At 45.0% G+C, this 18,869-nt stretch overlaps 1 protein-coding gene across 6 annotated transcripts in view; it reads left to right on the top strand.

Annotated features, from left to right (window-relative positions):
- The first annotated feature begins 1,423 nt into the window (after positions 1–1,423).
- Positions 1,424–18,869, top strand: part of LOC129523667 (rab5 GDP/GTP exchange factor-like) — a 63,825-nt gene continuing 46,379 nt past the window's right edge. Inside the window, exons 1-3 of one of the 6 annotated variants that reach the window (XR_010134686.1) lie at positions 1,494–1,850; positions 9,659–9,732; positions 17,187–17,361. The gene's annotated coding sequence lies outside the window, so the exon portion shown is untranslated. Of the gene's footprint in view, positions 1,851–9,658; positions 9,733–17,183; positions 17,362–18,869 lie in introns of all 6 variants that reach the window. The other 5 variants (XM_063708582.1, XM_063708580.1, XM_063708579.1 and 2 more) reach the window with 5 other exon arrangements.

The following is an 18,869-nucleotide window of genomic DNA, read 5'->3' as shown; positions in this document are numbered from 1 at the left end:
ATCATGAACATGTCACAGTGCTGCAGAGATTTTGTTTATGGCCAGTTTTGGGGCCAGTTTATGGCCAGATTTTGGGGGGCCTGTTCCCATCAGATTCTACATTAAATACAAGGAAACTTGGCCGGGCGCGGTGGCTCACGCCTGTAATCCCAGCACTTTGGGAGGCCGAGGCGGGCGGATCATGAGGTCAGGAGATCGAGACCATCCTGGCTAACACGGTGAAACCCCATCTCTACTAAAAATACAAAAAAATTAGCCGGGCGTGGTGGGCGCCTGTAGTCCCAGCTACTCGGGAGGCTGAGGCAGGAGAATGGCGAGAACCTGGGAGGCAGAGCTCGCAGTGAGCCGAGATCACACCACTGCGCTAGCCTGGGTGACAGAGTGAGACTCCGTCTCAGAAAAAAAAAATAAAAAGGAAAGTTTCTAACTGGAGATATGAGATGAGCTACACAAGAAGAAGCCAAAACATCTGCCCTGGTGCTGCACTGTTGCTCAGTCGTATCATTTTCTGAATCCTGAGAGTTTTCATATTTGGATAAGTGATCAGTCTGAAAGTCACTTAAGTCCCGCCTAAACTCCAGGACAGCTGGCATCTTCCTTCTCCTCTTCCTTCTCACGTGGCTTCACCCTCACAGTCCCTCATGCTCTCAACTTGGAGCCATCATCTTATCACGATCTCCCTAGCCTCCCTAACCCTCACTCCTGCCTGGTTATTCTATATCACCACGTTATTTATTTTTTAAGTAATTATGATTATCTTATAGGCTTAATTGTGATCCCCACCAGATTCATATGTTGTAGTCCTAATCCCAGTACCTCAGAATGCAACTGTATTTAGAAACAAGTTCTCTAAAGAGGTGAGTTAAGATGATGCCATTAGGGTGGGCCCTAATCCAATTCAACTGGTGACTTTATAAAAAGAGGAAATTTGGACACACACAGAGACACCAAAAATGCATGTTCACAGAGAAAAGGCCATGTAAGGACACAGTGAAGAGGTCACTTTCACTCGTGTCCGTGTGAAGAGACCACCAAACAGACTTTGTGTTAGCAACAAGGCTGTTTATTTCACCTGGGTGCAGGCAGGCTGAGTCCTGGAAGGGATTCAGAGTCAGGGAAGGGAGATAGGGGTGGGGCTGTTTTATAGGATTTGGGTGGGTAAAGGAAAATTTCAGTCAAAGGGGGTTGTTCTCTGGCAGGTAGGGGCGGGGGACACAAGGTGCTCAGTGGGGAAGCTTTTGAGCCAGGATGAGCCAGGAAAAGGAATTTCACAAGGTAATGTCATCAGTTAAGGCAGTAACAGGCCATTTTCACTTCTTTTGTGATTCTTCAGTTACTTCAGGCCATCTGGATGTATACATGCAGGTCACAAGGGATATGATGGCTTAGCTTGGGCTCAGAGGCCTGACAGTGACTATCTATAAGCCAAGAAGAGAGGCCTCAGGAGAAACCAAACCTGCCAGTTCTGTGATCTTATCTTGGATTTCTTTTTTTTTTTTTTTTTCGTTTTTTTAGAGGGAATCTCTCTCTTTTACCCACGGTGGAGTGCAGTGGCATGATCTCGGCTCACCGCAACCTCTGCCTCCCAGGTTCAACAGATCCTCCTGCCTCAGCCTTTCTAGTAGGTGGGGTTACAGGCACGCGCCACCTTTGGATCCGTACCTCCTCCCGTCCTGAGCCAAAGGCCACGGAAGTGACGTTTGCACGCCGTGCGTAACGTGCATTCTGGCGGTGCCGGGAGCGGGGCGAGGAGGAGGGTGGGTATGAGGCGGTAGCGGACCGCGGAGCCGAGACCTACCCGAACGACGCGGGGGAGCGGGGCTTTGGACGCCGGTGGAGACGCAGGCGAGGTACGGAGCGGAAGGACTGGGGCCAAGAGCAGCGCGGCTCTCAGCTCCGGGAGCGGGGCGGCGGGGCGTCTCGGGCCGGGGTGGCGGGGGCGGTTGGTCTGTGCCGTCCGCGCGGCGGGGGCGGTTGCTCGTCGGTGCCTCCCGCTGTCCTTCGTCCCACATTCCAGCCCCGTCAGCCCCGCCTGCCCCGTTCCAGGCCGCCCTCGGCTCCCTTAATCCTCCCAGTGCGCGGCTTCTCCGTCTCAGGCGCTGGTTGCCGGCATCTCCAGCGGCCGGCCAAGCCCCGAAGGCGTGAGGCGGAGCATTTCCTGGCCGCCTCCCTCTCCGGCGGCTTCCCTCGGCCCGGCTCCCACTTCCCCGTCCAGGACGCTGGTTCCGAAGCAACATTTGTGGTCGCGCGGGGCCTCCCACAGAACATCCCCGGAACGCTCCGGGATGGGACTCTCGGACCCAAACCACAGACCCCGGCCGCGGCAGGGGCGCCGGGACTTGATCCCGCGTTGCCCTTGGGGGACAGAAGCGTCCCGGAGTTGGGAGGGGATTTGAAGCCTGTGGTCCTGATTTCCACCCCGTGGCTGAGGGCGAGGCTGCGGGGCTGGGGTTAGGAGCAGAAGTCCCTGCTTTCGAACCGTCTGGGAGGAGAGCCGAGGGGTGCCCATCACGGCAGTTTAGGGAGAGAGAAGGGGGGACTCTGCCGCTTTGGAGGCTAGGTCATAGGCAGCTGGCGGTGTCTCAGCGCCGGTGACCAATCCTTGCGGTTGGGAAATGTGTTGTGGGCGCCCGTGGGCTCGTTTTGCCTTTGAGATTAAATAGGCGATTTTCCCAGGACGAGTTTACCGGAGCACCTTGGGAGTTGGTTTTTGGCTTGGAGAGCTACTTTCCTCCCTCTAAACCTAAAACTGCTTTGTTTTTATTTATTATATTTTTCGACATGGGATCTCACAGTGTTGCCCAGGCAGGTGGCAAACTCCTGGCCTTAAGCGATGCTCCCGCCTCGGCCTCCTAGAGTGCTGGGATTATAGGCATGAGCCATCGCGTGGCTTTAACTGCTGTTGGAGTCTGCTCCTTAAAATTGTTGTACCAAGAAACTTGCCAGAGATGCAAGAAAATGTGATTATATTGTTAATATTTAATGATAAATAACATTTTGCTTTTAAGAGTTACTGATTCATATCTGCAGGATTAAGAAGTGTTCAGGATTTGAATTTTTAATGACTTTCCAAGCAGTCATGTTTCTGCTCTTTAGAAGTTAGCCAGTTGAGGAGAAGGGACAGTCAAGATACTTTTAAAACAGTGTGGTAATGAGTGTGAGCTAAGATGGAGCACCGAGGAAGGAGCCGGGCATTTAGGCCGTGCTGTTGGGTGTGGAGCCTAGAAGGGATCAGGGAATACTTTCTGCATGTGTCTTAAAGAATGAGTAACATTCATACTAACAGGGTGGGGTGACGGAGAGGGGGGAACCAAAGGAGAGGAGGCCAGTAACTACAAGGAGGTGCTTATTTATTTATTTATTGAGAGAGAGGGTCTCACTTTGTCACCCAGGCTGGAGTACAGTGACACGATCACGAGTCACTGAAGTCTCAACTGCCTGGGCTCAAGTGATCCTCCCACCTCAACCTCCTGAGTACCTAAGACTGCAGATGCGTGCCACCACACCTAGCTGATTTTTAAAGATTTTGTAAAGATGGGGTCTTGCTATGTTGCCCAGGCTGGTCTTGAATTCCTGGACTCAAGCAGTCCTCCCGCCTCAAGTGTCCCAAAGTGCTGAAATTACAGGCATGGGCTACCGAGCCTGGAGGGTGGTTATTAAAGTGAAAAAGTGCAGGACAGAGATGTAGGAGCTTAGGTTTCATCTGATGGTGACAGAACCAGGGAAGAGTTTTTAGCTGGGTCCTTTTATGGTTAAAATGGGTCTCTCTGGCCAGGCACTGTGGCTCACGCCTGTAATCCCAGCACTTTGGGAGGCTGAGGCGGTTGGATCACGAGGTCAGGAGTTCGAGACCAGCCTGAGCAACATGATGAAACCCCACCTCTGCTAAAAACACAAAAATTAGCCAGGTGTGATGGCGCCTACCTGTAATCCTAGCTACTCAGGAGGCTGAGGCAGGAGAATTGCTTGAACCCAGGAGGTGGAGTTTGTGGTGAGCCGAGATCATACCAATGCACTCCAGCCTGGGCAACACAGTGAGACTTCGTCTCAAAAAAAAAAAAAAAAAAAAATGGGTCCCTCTCTCTCTCGAATGCAGTGGCGGGAACACAGCTCACTGCAGCCTCCACCACCCAGGCTTAAGCGATCCTCTTGTCTCAGACTCCCAAGTAGCTGGGACCACAGGCCTGCCACCTACTAATTTAGCTTGCCTCGTTGATTTTTTTTTTTTTTTGAGATGGATTTTCGCTCTGTCCTCCAGGCTGGAGTGCAGTGGCGCGATCTGGGCTCACTGTAAGGTCCGCCTCCTGGGTTCAAGGGCTTCTCTTGCCTCAGCCTTCTGAGTAGCTGGGACTATAGGCGCGCATCTATAGTAATCCCAGCACTTTGGAAGTCCGAGGCGGGCCGATCACAAGGTCAGGAGTTCGAGCCCAGCCTTGCCAACATGGTGAAACCCTGTTGTGGTGGTGGGCACCTGTAATCCCAGCTACTGGGAGGCTGAGGCAGGAGAATCACTTGAAACCGGAAGGTGGAGGTTGCAGTGAGCCGAGATCACGCCACTGCACTCTAGCCTGTGGAAGAAGAGTGAAACTCTGTCTCAAAAAAAAAAAAAGTCTTGATTTTCGTATTTTCCAAAAGCTCTCTCATGGTTCCTCATATTCAGAAAAGGGAGTCTCCCATTGGGAATGAAGTCATGAGAAGAAATGGACATTTTCATAATTGTGGTGTTTTCTTTATAGTAGTGGTTCTCAAAGGTAGTTCCTAGCAGTATCACCTGGAAACTTGTTAAATTCGAATTCTCAGGCCCTTTCCCAGGCCAGCTGAATCAGAAACTCTGGGGTGGGACCCAGTACTCTGTGTTTTAACTAGTCTTCCAAGTGATATTGATGTGCATTCAAGTCTGAGAAACACTGCTTGTCAGGTTAGTTGTTTGCTGTTTAATTTTTTGCTCCCACCTTCACTGGGCCCTGGAGAGTGTGGAAGGGACAAAAGTGAGAGAACACTGTCTCTGCAGGTATTGTGCCAGTCTTCTGATGAATCGTTTGAGAAACCTAGAAAACATCTATTGAGCACCTGCTCAGTTCCTGGCACTGTGCTAAGTGGCTAAGAGCATGGGGTGGACATGTAAGCAAGTAATTGTAATAGGACATGAGTATTATAATGGCTGTATTTATAAAAAGCTACAGGAACTGGAGAGAGAATTACCCTGTCAGTGGGGAAGTTGGAGTCAGATGTCCCTTGATCCTTGAACAGGGTAGGATTTGAAGGTGAACAGACAGAAGGGTATTCTAAGTGGGTTCGTACATAGGATGACCATGCAATTTATTATCCAAAGGAGGTCACTTTTGAGAATCAAAGGGGGTGCTTTTAGGCCAGGACTGTTGCTTGCTAACTGGGGTGTATGGTTGCCCTATTTGTAAAGAATGAATGATGCTGTGAACCCAGAGTTCGATGTAAATTTGTGGAAAACTCATTTCTTCTAATTATTTGTAGAGTTTTCAACAATCCTTATTGGATGGTATGTTTTTTTCCCCTAGGGCTGCTGTAAAATATTACAGGCATACTTTGGAGATGTTATGGGTTTGGTTCTCCATCACTGCAATAAAGTGAGTCACACAAATTTTTGTGTTACCCAGTGGATATAAAAGTTGTATTTTGGGCCAGACTCCCTCTGCAGCTCTGTGTTCCAGTTGGGGTAGGGTAATTTTCCGTTCAGTTTGAAGAGCTCCCCCTGGTATTTCTTCCAGTGGATGTCTTCGCATAACAATTTTTTTTTCTCATCTGAAAATGTCTATTTAGCCTTTTTTTTTTTTTTTTTTTTTTTTTGAGACAGAGTTTCACAGTGTCACCTGGGCTGGTATGCAGTGGCGAGATCTTGGCTTGCTGCAACCTCCCCCTCCCTGGTTCAAGTGATTCTCCTGCTTCAGTCTCCTGTGTAGCTGGGACTACAGGCGCACGCCATCACGCCCGGCTAATTTTTGTAGTTTTAGTAGAGATGGGGTTTCCCTATGTTGGCCAGGCTGGTCTTGAACTCCTGACCTTGTGATCCACCTGCCTCTGCTTCCTGAAGTGCTGGGATTACAGGCATGAGCCAACTCACCAGGCCATTTTTTTTTTGAGACGGAGTCTCGCTCCATCACCCAAGCTGGAGTGCAGTGGCACGATCTCATCTCACTGCAACCTCTGCCTCCTGGGTTCAAGCGATTCTCCTGCCTCAGCCTCCCATGTAGCTGGGACTACATGCGCATGCCACCATGCCTGGCTAATTTTTTGTATTTTTAGTAGAGACTGGGTTTCACCGTGTTAGCCAGGACAGTCTCCATCTCCTGACCTCGTGATCTGCCCACCTTGGCCTCCCAAAGTGCTGGGAGTACAGGTGTGACCCACTGTACCAGGCCTTTGCCATCAGCTTTTAAAGGAAGTGGTCACTTAGAACTGTATCCTAGGTGGGCAGGTTTTTTCTTTCAGCTTTTTTTTTTTTTTAAAGCCATCATACTTCAGATTGTTTCAGCACTGTCAAATTATCTTCTGGCTTTTATTATTTCTGTTTAGAATTTAAGCCGGGCATGGTGGCTTACACCTGTAATCCCAGCACTTTGGAAAGCCACAGCAGGCGGATCACATGAGCCCAGGAGTTGGAGACCAGCCTGGCCAACAGGGTGGGGCCCTGTAGCAGCATGTGGTAGCCCTTTTTCAGTACATTGGCTAGTCCAGCTCAGTTGGATGTCATTTACATATGTGTCTTATATTTTAGATACAAGAGATTTCTTAAAAGCTTAGAGCATAACACAAATATTTGATTGCGCCATCTAACAAATCTGAATAAATACATTTCAGGTCTAGGCGTTGCGTTTTGTATTTCTCTAAACTAGTGTGGGCGTGTGTGTATGTGTGTATCACTTTACCCAGCCACAGCAAGTGAGTATGGATGAAATGGCTACAGCAAAGCTAAAACTATGATATGCCTTTCAGAAAAAAATTCTGAGCTGAGTGCATTGGCTCATGCCTGTAATTCCAGCACTTTGTGTGGCCAAGATGGGAGGATTGCTTGAGGCCAGGAGTTTGAGACCAGCCTGGGCAATATAGCTAGATCCTGTCTCTGTTGGCCAGGTGCGGTGGCTCACACCTGTAATCCCAGCACTTTGGGAGGCCAAGGCAGGCGGATCACAAGGTCAGGAGATCAAGACCATCCTGGTTAACATGGTGAAACCCCGTCTCTAATAAAAATACAAAAGATTAGCCAGGCATGGTGGCGGGTGCCTGTAGTCCCGGCTGCTCTGGAGGCTGAGGCAGAATGGCATCAACCCAGAGGCAGAGCTTGGAGTGAGCCAAGATCGCGCCACTGTTCTCCAGCCTGGGCGACAGAGTGAGACTCAGTCTGAAAAAAAAAAAAATTATCCAGGGTTGTTGGTGCATACGTATAGTCCCAGCTACTTGGGAGGCTAAAGTGGGGAGGTTCACTTGAGTCTGGGCAGTCACGGTTATGGTGAGCTGTGATCATGCCACTGCACTCTAGCCTGGGTTATAGAGCGAGACCATATGTCAAATAAAGAAAAGAAAAGAAACTTAAGAAAATAAATGCCTTTAACAGAGACCATCTCATGTATTGCAGGTTGCTGTTACTTTAGGTGGAGTTAAGATAAATAATTTTTGGTTAGTGACTTAGTGAATAAATTGACCATATGTGCTACTTCCCTGGGCGAGGGCATAGAGAATGGTACAAAGTAGGCTGCAGTAGCCAGATTATCTTGTATGTAATTTTGAGCTGTTAGTCTGGAGAATGACATGCTCAGATTAGAGTTACAATTTTGCTTAACCAAGGAGGGTGTGATCTAGTACAATAGAAGATTGTTGGCTAGAACTCATTCCTTGAGAATGCTCCCCTGCTTGCTCTGCTCATTCCAGCAGCAATCAACTCTATGTTGTATTCTAGGGAGTTGATTATCATTTGGAATTATTTTCCAAGGCTAATGTTTGGACAAATAATGTTTTGTTATATTTAGCATTAAAACTCTGACATTGACATTCACATTCATTTTGGAAGCATTATACTTAATCATATGAAAGTTGGTGAAACTTGGATTACAGATTGCAGATGCTAATTTATGTCTTTTATTAGAATGATGGCGTCTTCATACCATGAAGTTGAGGACTGAAAGATATATGAGAAGAGTACCTATAAATCGAAAGAAAATAGTAATGACATAGAAAAATGAGCAAAATCAGTTAATTTCTTCAAAGAAAATATATTAATGCCAATAAATATCTGCAAAGATGGCTAACCTTAGGGAAATGCACGTTAAATGATTTTTTTTTGTTTGCCTGTCAGATTGACAAATTAAAGTTCAATAATGTTATGCTTATGAGGTTATGGGAAACCAGATTCTCATACACTGTAGGTGGGAATGTAAATAGTATATTTTGTCAGACCGGTTTGGTATATGTCAAAATTTTAAATGCACATACCCTTTGGCATTCCGTTTCTGTTTCTAGCAAACTGTTCGATTTATTTTTAATTACATTTGTATCCCAAGTGCCTGTCCCAAGTGCCTGTGTCCCAAGTGCCTGTCGTACAGTAATCAATCAGTATATAAATATTTGGTGAATGAGTGCAGAGGGAACACTGTAGGAATATGTACTACATATAGTAACTGTCTCTGGATGATGATTAACACATTTTTTTTCTACTTGTCTATATATTATCAGGTTTTGTAAATAATGAGTATTCTTTACTTTTCTAACTGGAAAAAAAAATTTAAGGGAAAAAAATCACCCATAAGTTTTATTCCTTAACTGAGGTCAATGGATAACTTATTGTTTTACTAGTATTGATTGGATGTTTCCTGTAAGTCCCAGATGAGTTGCCTGGAGATAGGAGTGACCTGTGAGGGCATGACATTGAACCCAGGAATAGGAAGCAGGGCCCGCTCGAGAAGGATAGAGGGAAAATACTCATATCTGCAAAGTGTTTTCGTTTTGCTTTTCTGAGATGAAACTGGTTTGCATCCAGAGCCTTAAGAAAGAACACTAATAGTTCTGTGAGCTTTGTAAGTACGCTTTGTACCTGTCTGTCCTTTTTAGGGTACATGGACCCAGAATAAATCCCAGCCCTGGGGCATAATTTAGAATCCTAACTGTCCCAGCAGCAGAGATCATTTTTACTCTGTCTTCCCTGACATAGGTGGGACCAATTGAATTGTGCATTCTTTATGTCCAGGTTGCTCAATCAAGCTCCTATTTATTGCAGTGCAGTGCTCCAACAGGAGCGATGTGCGGCCCCTCGGAGCTCCCTCCTGGAAGCAGTGCTGGTGGTGGTTACCTGTCTAGGGACAGGTCTGTCTGCCCAGGAAAGAGTTGAGTCTCATGCAGTCGATCCCCCATGTTTCTTCCTGTGTTTACAGGATATGCTGTCTGTAGCTCTGATGTCCAATCTGGGTGTGCCGACTGTCCTACCTTCTACCATTACAGCTGTCACCACCACCACCACATAGCCTTTCAAATGATGGCACTCTCTTTTGGTGGTACCCTTGCTCTCTTTTTATACTTAGAAGCAGCAGAATGATCTGAGTGTTGTGTTTAACTGATACACATTGGTCCCATGATAGGTGTTTATTTTTATTAAAAAGTTCGTGTGAATTTTTTTTTTTTTTTTTTTTTTTAGATGGAGCCTCGCTCTGTCGCCAAGACTGGAGTTCAGCGGCACGATCTCGGCTCACTGCAAGCTCCACCTCCGAGGTTCACGCCATTCTCCTGCCTCAGCCTCCCGAGTAGCTGGGACTACAGGCGCCTGCCACCATGCCCGGCTAATTTTTTTTTTGTATTTTTAGTAGAGGCGGGGTTTCACCGTGTTAGCCAGGATGGTCTCTATCTCCTGACCTCGTGATCTGCCTGCCTTGGCCTCCCAAAGTGCTGAGACTACAGGCATGAGCCACCGCGCCCGGCCTCGTGTGATTTTTAACAAAACTTTAAAATTTGGAATAATCAATAACTTCAAAGCCAAGGAAGCTATAAATATAGTACAGAGAAGTCCTGTGTACTCTTCTAGTTTGCTTCATGGTTACATCTTACGTAACTATAATATAATGTGAAACCAGGAAATTGATATTTGTGCAATGTGTGTGTATAGTGTCATGCACATTTTATCTCATACGTAGATTCCTGTAGCCACCGCCATAGTCAAAATACAGAACTATTCCATTACCCTAAAGACTTCCCTCGTGCCCTTTTAGTTACATCCTGTGTCAGCAGTCCCCAGGGCTGCCCCCAGGTTTTGTAATTCACTTGAGGCTCTCACAGGACATATTTATTCCTTGCTGTGGTTTGTTACAGTGAGGGGATGCAAAGCAGGATTAATAAAAGGTGGTTGTGCATTCAGCAGATTATACAGGACACCAGCATTGTTAAGATTCGAAGAGTCTTCTCCCAGCAGAGTTACCCAGGATGTGCTTACTTCCCCAGCCTTAAACTCTACAACATGTGTGAAGTGTTTTTTATTGTGAAAGCTCATGTATGCCTCAGAATCCAGGGTTTTTATTGGAGACTGGTCACATAGTATATTAGTTCATTCTCACATAGCTATAAAGAAATACCCGAGACTGAGTAATTTATAAAGAAAGGAGATTTAATTAGCTCACAGTTCTACAGGCTGTACAGGAAGCATTGCAGCTTCTGCTTCTAGGGAGGCCTCAGGAAGCTTCCAATCATAGTGGAAAGCAAAGGGGGAGCAAAATATCTCCCCTGGTGGGAGCAGGAGCAAGAGAGAAGGTGCTACACACGTTTAAACAACCAGATCTCACAAGCACAGAACCACAGGGGATGGTGCGAAACCATTCATGAGTAACTGCCCCATGATCAGATCACCTTTCACAGGCCCCACTTCCAACATTGGGGATTACAATTCAGCATGACATTTGGGTGGGGACACAGTTCCAAACCATATCACATAAATATAGTCCCTTTGTGGCTATCACTTTTAGAGCAACTCCAGAAGGAAAGCAGATGTTTACCATAAATCATACAGTTTGCACAAAATATCTAGACAAGCTGGACAGTGTGGTTCAGTACCGTAACCATACAAAACACCCTTATCATTTAGGGCATAGGGCTAGTACAAGACCTTAGTTTCTAGGAGCTGACCAAGGGCCAGTCTAACCCAGCTGACCAAGCAGGCCTGTCTGAGAATGCATCATTTGAGCAACTCAGGCCTGCTGGGTTAACTGCTTACACCATTTTCCTTCCCCTCCTCTCCCTTGCCTTCGCCACTCTTAACCTGGAAAAAGCACTAATTTGTCCTCCATATCTGTGGTTTTGTCATTTGGAAAGGTTGTAGAAATCCTAGAGTATGTGACCTTTTAAGATGCACTTTTTAAAAAACTCAACATTTTGCTCTTGAGCATCCAGGTCTTTACATGTGTTAATAGTTTGTTCTTTTTGGTGTTAGGTATTCTCTCGTGTGATCATGCCCCAGTTTATTTAACCATCCCATAGATGATGTTTATTTTCCCTTGTAAAGTTGGTTAGCATGTATAATTTTTTTTTTTTTTTTTGAGATAGTGTCTTGCTCTGTTGCCCAGGCTGGAGTGCAGTGGCACGACCTAAGCTCACCACAACCTCTGCCTTCTGGTTTCAGGTGATTCTCCTGCCTCAGCCTCCTGAGTAATTGGGACTACAGGCGCATACCACCATGCCCGGCTAATTTTTGTATTTTTAATAGAGACGGAGTTTCACTGTGTTGGCCAGGCTGGTCTCAAACTCCTGACCTTGTGATCTGCCCACCTTGGCCTCCCAAAGTTCTGGGATTAGAGGCGTGAGTCAACGCGCCCATCCAGCATGTATAATTTTAACGTAATGGCTAATCACTCATGAGGGGAAGAAATGACTAATCACTCATGAGGGGAAGAGATTTTTGAACATTTTTAAATAATAGAGACAGGTTCTTGCTATGTTGCCCAGGCTGGTCTTGAACGCTTGGTTTCAAGCCATCCTCCCACCTTCGCCTCCCAAAGTGCTGGGATTATAGGCGTGAACCATTGCACCTGGCCCCGGGGAAGGGATTTTTGTATTTATTAAGCAGTTAGTGTGTATCATTGCTTTTTAGCCATGTTATTCTATAGTCTCTACAATAACCTTATTCATTCAGTTATTGTTCTTGCAACAAAGATTTGAGAACCTATGATACGCCCATTTGTGCAGGGAAAAAACTCCTCAAACTGTATTTTTCCTCTGCTCATGCCACAGCAGTCATCAACACAGAAGACTTCCATGACCATATGTGTGGGGATTCTTCCCCTACACAACACACCAGCTGGGTGTCTTCTAGTTCACTTTCTGCACTGGGTGTCTTTTAGTTCAGTTCCTGCACTATTTACCAGGAGACAGGGTCAGATTGCACAGGGTGAGGACTCAGTCCCCATGACTGCCCCTCCTAACCCCCATCAGTTGCAACTCCGGGCCTTTAGGACTTCTAACTGACCAGCTTCAAGTTGGGGTTCCCATGGCTGCCTTTTTTTTAGGTTCAATTAATTTGCTGAGGTGGTTTACAGAACTGAGGGAGATGCTTATGTTTACCGGTTGATTACAACAGATATTGCAAAGGATCCAGGTGAAGGAGATGATGGGGGCGAGGAATGGAGGAAGGTGCAGAACTTCCATGCCCTCGCTGGGCGCACACCCTCCAGGAACCTCCACTGTGCAGCTATCTGAAAGCTTCCCGGGCCCAGTTCTCTTGGGTTTTTATGGAGGCTTCCTGACATCAGCATTCCTCCCTCAGAGTATAGAGCTGGACCCTCTCTGGGGAGGGTTTAAGACCAATCCAGAGTAGAGTCCTGCCTTGGGGCAGGTAAAAGGAGGGCAGGAGAAAGTCAGAGAGGCTGCCCATGAGGCCTAACACACTCAGCCTTATAACAAAAGCCTGGGGCTGGGCGTGGTGTCTCATGCCTGTAATCCCAGCACTTTGGGAGTCTGAGGTGGTTGCCTCCCGAGTAGCTGGGACTACAGGCGCCCACCACCACGCCCGGCTAATTGTTTTGTATTTTTAGTAGAGACGGGGTTTCACCATGTTTGCCAGGATGGTGTTGATCTCCTGACCTCATGATCTGCCCGCCTCGGTCTCCCAAAGTGCTGAGATTACAGGCGCGAGCCACTGCGCCCGGCCGAAAAGACTCTTTTCACCATTGAATGGTCTTGGTACTTTTGTGGAAAATCAGTTGACAGAAGAATTGTAGGTTTATTTCTGGAATCTCAATTCTATTCCGTTGATTTCTATGACTGTCCTTGTGCCAGTACCACACTGTAGTAATTACCATGGCTTTGTAGTAAGTTTTGAAATCAGGAAATGTCAGTTTTCTTACATTCTTTTTCAAGATTGTTTTGGCCATTCTGGGTCCTTGTTCTCTTCTGCATTTTAGGGTTCATGTGCTTTCATTGGGCCCATCTAGATATCTAGCATAGTCTCCTTATTTTAATGATTAGTCAACTTAATTATATCTGCAAAGTCCTTTTTGCAGTGTAAGGTGACGTAATCACAGGTGTAGCACCAGAGAGTGAAGGTCGTGGGCGCACAGGTCCTATGAGGCCTAGTTTGGTGAAAAGGTAGAGAATGATAGGAGCAGTAAGGTTGGAGAGGGAGATAGGAAAGGGAGTTTCAGAAATGTTACATAGTTTGCCTAAAGTCACATTTCCAGTCCGTGGCAGAGCTGGGGTTGGAGTGCAGATAGGACTGATCTCTGTGATTTCATGGTCCACACCAAATCAGTCTTCTTAGACTCAGAGCTGTTGTTATTGTTTCTGTCTAATAAATACTGAGCTTTTAATGTATGCCAGGTAATCCACAGAGTACTCCTTTATGTTTTTCTAGCTCTTAAAGAGCATCTGTAGAAGTCTTTTGGATAGGTAATAGGCTCTACTGGAACCAGCTTAAGAAAAAAAAAAAAACAGGGGACCAGGTGTGTGACTCAGAATCTGAGGGTGGGCATGCACCTAAACCTTAGTCAGGGATTGGAACTGGGAGATTGAAATCACTCAGGACGTACAGGACCTTCTACTTTTCTCTGCTTCTTGGGGTATGTCTATTTCATTCTGTAGACTGTCCTGATTCTCAGACCACTGGATGGAAGATGATCATGTCACACAGCTCCATCATTCAAGAGAACAGCTGTGACTTAGTCCCATTTCCAAAACTCCAAGCAACAGACTCTAACACATTTGGAGGCAATCAGCTGTGACCCTGAATTGGGGGACCATTCACCTTATACAAATATAGCTGCTGCCAGCTTATATTTGTGGATTGAGAGGACAGTTTCCTGATACACAGGAGGTATTTGCACATGCTAGGCAGACTCCCCAAACTTATGTTCATTTTAGTAACATTGAGTAGTACTATCATACTTAACAGTACAAAATTTAAAAAACATAATTGATCTATGCGAAAAAATAAGTATTTCCTTTTGCCCATTTCTCTTGAAAGGGAAGAAAAGGGACACAGGATGATAATGGCAAGATTATTTATTTATTTATTTATTTATTTATTTATTTTTGAGACGGAGTTTTACTCTGTTGCCCAGGCTGGAGTGCCCTGGTGTGGGATCTTGGCTTACTGCAGTCTCTGCCTTGCAGGTCCAAGTGATTCTCATGCCTGAGCCTCCCGAGTAGCTGGGATTACAGGCAAGCGCCACCACACCTAGCTACCCACTGTGTTACCTCTAGTCCTTGATTGTAGTTGTGTCTTGGTCAGTATCCGTGTCTCCTGTTCTGTACTTCTCTCTAATCCAACCTAGAAATTGCCTCTCAAGTGTTTTGTTTTGTTTTTTGTTTTTTTGAGATGGTGTCTCGCTTTGTTGCCCAGGCTGGAATGCAGTGGCGTGATCTTGGCTCACTGCAACCTTTATCTCCCTGGTTCAAGTGATTCTCGTGTCTCAGCCTCCTGAGTAGCTGGGATTACAGGCGTCTGCCACCACGCCTGGCTAATTTTTGTATGTTTAATAGAAACGGGGTTTGCCATGTTGGCCAGGCTGGTCTCGAACTCCTAACCTCAGGTGATCCATCTGCCTCGGCCTCCCAAAGTGTTGTGACTATAGGTGTGAGCCACTGTTCCCGGCTGAGGTTGGGTTTTTTTTTTTTTTTTTTTTAATCATAGAGTAAAATTCATTTGGGAGGAATATAATGTTCTGCAAATTTCTAAATTTTAATAGATTTATGTAAACACCTCCACAATCAGAATACAGAACAGTTTCATCACCCCTAAAAACTTTCTTGTGCTAATCCTTTATAAGTCACATTCTTTCCTATCCCTAGTTCTTAAATGGAATCTTACAGTATGTAAACTTTTAAGATGGCTGCTATGGTCTGAATCTTTGTGTGTCCTCCAAATTCATATGTTGAAATTCTAATCCACAAGGTGATGCTACTAGGAGGTGGAGCCTTTCGGAGGTGATTAGTTCATGAAAGTGGAGCCCTCATGACTGGGATTAGTGCACCTATAAGAGACCGCAGAGAGCCTAGCCATGTGAGGACACAGGGAGAAGGTACCTTCAGTGAACCACCAGACACCAACATCTGTTGACTTCCTGGTCTTGAACTTGCCAGCTTCCTGAATGTGAGAAATAAATTTCTGTTTTTTATAACCTACCCAGTTTATGGTATTTTGTTACTGCAGCCAGAAGGAACTAAGATGCTGGTTTCTATCAGCATAAAGCCTCTGAGATTCATCAAAGTTGTTGGGTGTACTGATACCTGTTGTTGTTGTTTTCCTGAGTAGCATTCTGTTGTATGGATGTACCATAGTTTGTTTATTCATTCACCCGTTGAAGGATATTTTAGTTGTCATTTTTTGTCATCACAAATAATGCTACTATAACTGTGTATAGAATTTTGTAAATAGCAGTTTTTATTTCTCTAGAGGAAATACCCAGGAGAGGGATTGCATGGTTGGATGGTCATTGTATGTTACACATTTTTAAGAAACTATGAAAGTGTTTTCTCTAGTAGTGTCTGTACTATTTTGCATTCCACTAGGAAGGTATGAGGGTTTTAGTTGCTCTGCATCCCTGCCACCCCTTGGTATTGTCAGTATTTATTTTTTTTCTGAGGTGGGGTCTCACTCTGTCACCCAGGCTGGAGTGCAGTGGTGTAATATTGGCTTGCTTCAACTTCCACCTCCCAGGCTCAAGTGATCCTCCCACCTCAGCCTACTGTGTAGCTGGGACCACAGCCATGCACCACCATCGCTGCCTAATTTTTTGTTTTGTATTTTTTTGGTAGAGACTGGGTTTTGCCATGTTGCCCAGGCTGTGTCAGTATGTTTTATTTTAGCCATTCTAATAGGTTTGAGTGATATCTCATGGTGGTTTTAATTTGCATTTCTCTAATGATTGAACAATGTTGATCAACTATTCATGTGCTTATTTGCCACCACGTCAAAAACTGCAAATTTTTTTTTGTAGTAGCCATCCTAATGGGTACAAAGAGATATCTCATTGTGGTTTTGATTTGCATTTCCCTGATTTAATGATGTTGAACACTTTTTCACGTGATTATTGGCTGTTGGTATGTCTTTGGAGAATTGTCTATTGCAGTCCTTTTCCCGTTTGTAAACCGGATTATCTTGGTTTTTTTGTTACTGAGTGGTAAGAGTTCCTTTATGTTCTGGATATTAACTCCTTATTAGATATGTGGTTTGCAGATATGTTCTCCCATTCTGTATATTGTTCCTTCTTACTCTGTCATTTGCTTCCTATGTTGTGCAGACATATTAAAATTTGATGTAATTTATTTGTCTGATTTTGCCTTTGTTGCCTGTGCTTTTGGTGTCATATCCTAGAAGTCATTGCAAAATCCAGTGTCAGGAAGCTTTTCCCCTAAGTTTTCCTCTAGGAGTTTTCTAGTTTCAAGCCTATACATTTAGGTCTTTAATCCAATGTTAGCCCTTTCTTAATGAGTTCTTTGTATTTTGGGCAGGGAATAAGTCTTTCTTTAATGTAACTGTCAGGAATATACTATATTTAACTTTTTCCTTCTTCCTTCCTCCCCTCTTTCCCTCCCTCCTTCCCTTCCTCATTCATTCCCTCCTTCCCTCTCTTACGGCTTGAAGATAATGGAATCACTCAGGTTTTGTTCGTAACTGGTAAGGTTTTAGTTAGCAGGATGATAATTCATTTTCAACAGCACTTTCTTGTTTGTTCATTGGTTAGCAGGAAGAAGATGAGCCTTAAGTCTGAACGCCGAGGAATTCATGTGGATCCTGTGCAAGAAAGGATGTGGTTACTATGGCAACCCTACCTGGCAGGGTTTCTGCTCCAAGTGCTGGAGGGAAGAGTAGTACAAAGCCAGGCAGAAGCAGATTCAGGAGGACTGGGAGCTGGTGGAACGGTAAAAGGACTTAACTAGGGGCGGTTGATCAGTGATGTGACTGGATACATAGTTCTGTCACCGTGCAAATACATTTTTTCTCTTCTGCATTCAGCTATCAGCAAGTCAGTTTAATATTAAGGAAAAGGATGTTTTCCCCTCTTCTTCTCAGTCAACCTTTAATGAACAGCTTTCAGTAGTTTCTTTATTTTGTGTTTGTCTTCACTTCTGGTTATTTTCTTTGGATTGTGTTAGTCTTAGTTCTCAAATTTAGACAAATTCCTTGGAGTGGGAGAATGGAGACAGGCATATTTCATGGTGAAGATTAAATGAGCTAATAAATATGATGTACCCAGCGCAGGGCTTGCAGATGGCACTCATCAAGCATTATTTCTCTCGTTCTTTTACTATATTCAGCATGGCATGTAGCTCAGTGATAAAACAGTAGTAGAAATCTGGTGACTCATATACATAGTCCTTGCATTATAGAAATTTATTCCTTAAAAATTAGGTTACTCAAAGGCAGTTTGTATTATCTGGATATACAGTGATGTTAAAAATTAAATGATGGGTCGGGCGCAGTGGCTCACGCCTGTGATCCTAGCACTTTGAGAGGCTGAGGCGGCTGGATTACCTGAGGTTAGGAGTTCGAGACCAGCCTGACCAACATGGTGAAACCCAATCTCTACTAAAAATATTTAAAAAGTTAGCCGGATGTGGTGGTACGTGCTTGTAATCCCAGTTACTTGGGTGGCTGAGGTAGGAGAATTCCTTGAATGCAGGTATCGGAGATGGCAGTGAGCTGAGATCATGCCACTGCGGTCCAGCCTGGGCAACAAGGTGAGACTCTGGTCTCAAAAAAAAAAACAAAATTAAATGATGGGATGGCTAGTGAGCATAGGAACTAGTAAAATGCCATAAATAATGTTAATTCTTTGCCAGAGCATTCTAGAAATTCTAAAACTGCTTCAACAGAAGAAAGGCAAATGGAATTCTGCTAACTCTTGCTAGTTTTTTTTTTTTTTTTTTTCCATCCAGTCAGCCAATATTTGTTGAGTTGACTTCTTTGCTGGTATCTGTGGTAAACCCAGAGAATTAGAAATTACACATTGCTTTCAGTGACTGTGGTCAATCAAAGAGAGAAAATTTTAACCCAGAACGTGAGTGATCTCCTCAGGCTTCCGACTGCATGCCTCATGCTGTCAGTAGGAGACCCTGTTTCGAAAACAGAGTAGAGGCCACTAGGCACAAACTCTCTCAGCTTCCTCCCCTGGCCACATAAAAATGTACTAATACCTTTATATTAACTTCTTGTCTGTCCCAGAGAAAGAGGTGTCCCGATTCCATCCTCAGACTTAGCACCTCCACCTGTGATTTTTGTTTCTATTTCTTACTGCTTTTAATTGTGACTCGGCTAAATCTCTCGGAAAGCTTGTAAAAGCAGTGATTGTTGGACTTTACCCTCAGAATCTCTGATTTTAGTAGTTTGGGAGTAAGACTAGAGAATTTGCATTTCTAACAAGTTGCCT

This window comes from Gorilla gorilla, chromosome 6 (genome assembly GCF_029281585.2).
Source record: "Gorilla gorilla gorilla isolate KB3781 chromosome 6, NHGRI_mGorGor1-v2.1_pri, whole genome shotgun sequence".
Taxonomy (NCBI): domain Eukaryota; kingdom Metazoa; phylum Chordata; class Mammalia; order Primates; family Hominidae; genus Gorilla; species Gorilla gorilla.
The sequence above is the reverse complement of the archived record's forward strand: the minus strand, read 5'-3'. Positions and strand labels throughout refer to the sequence as shown.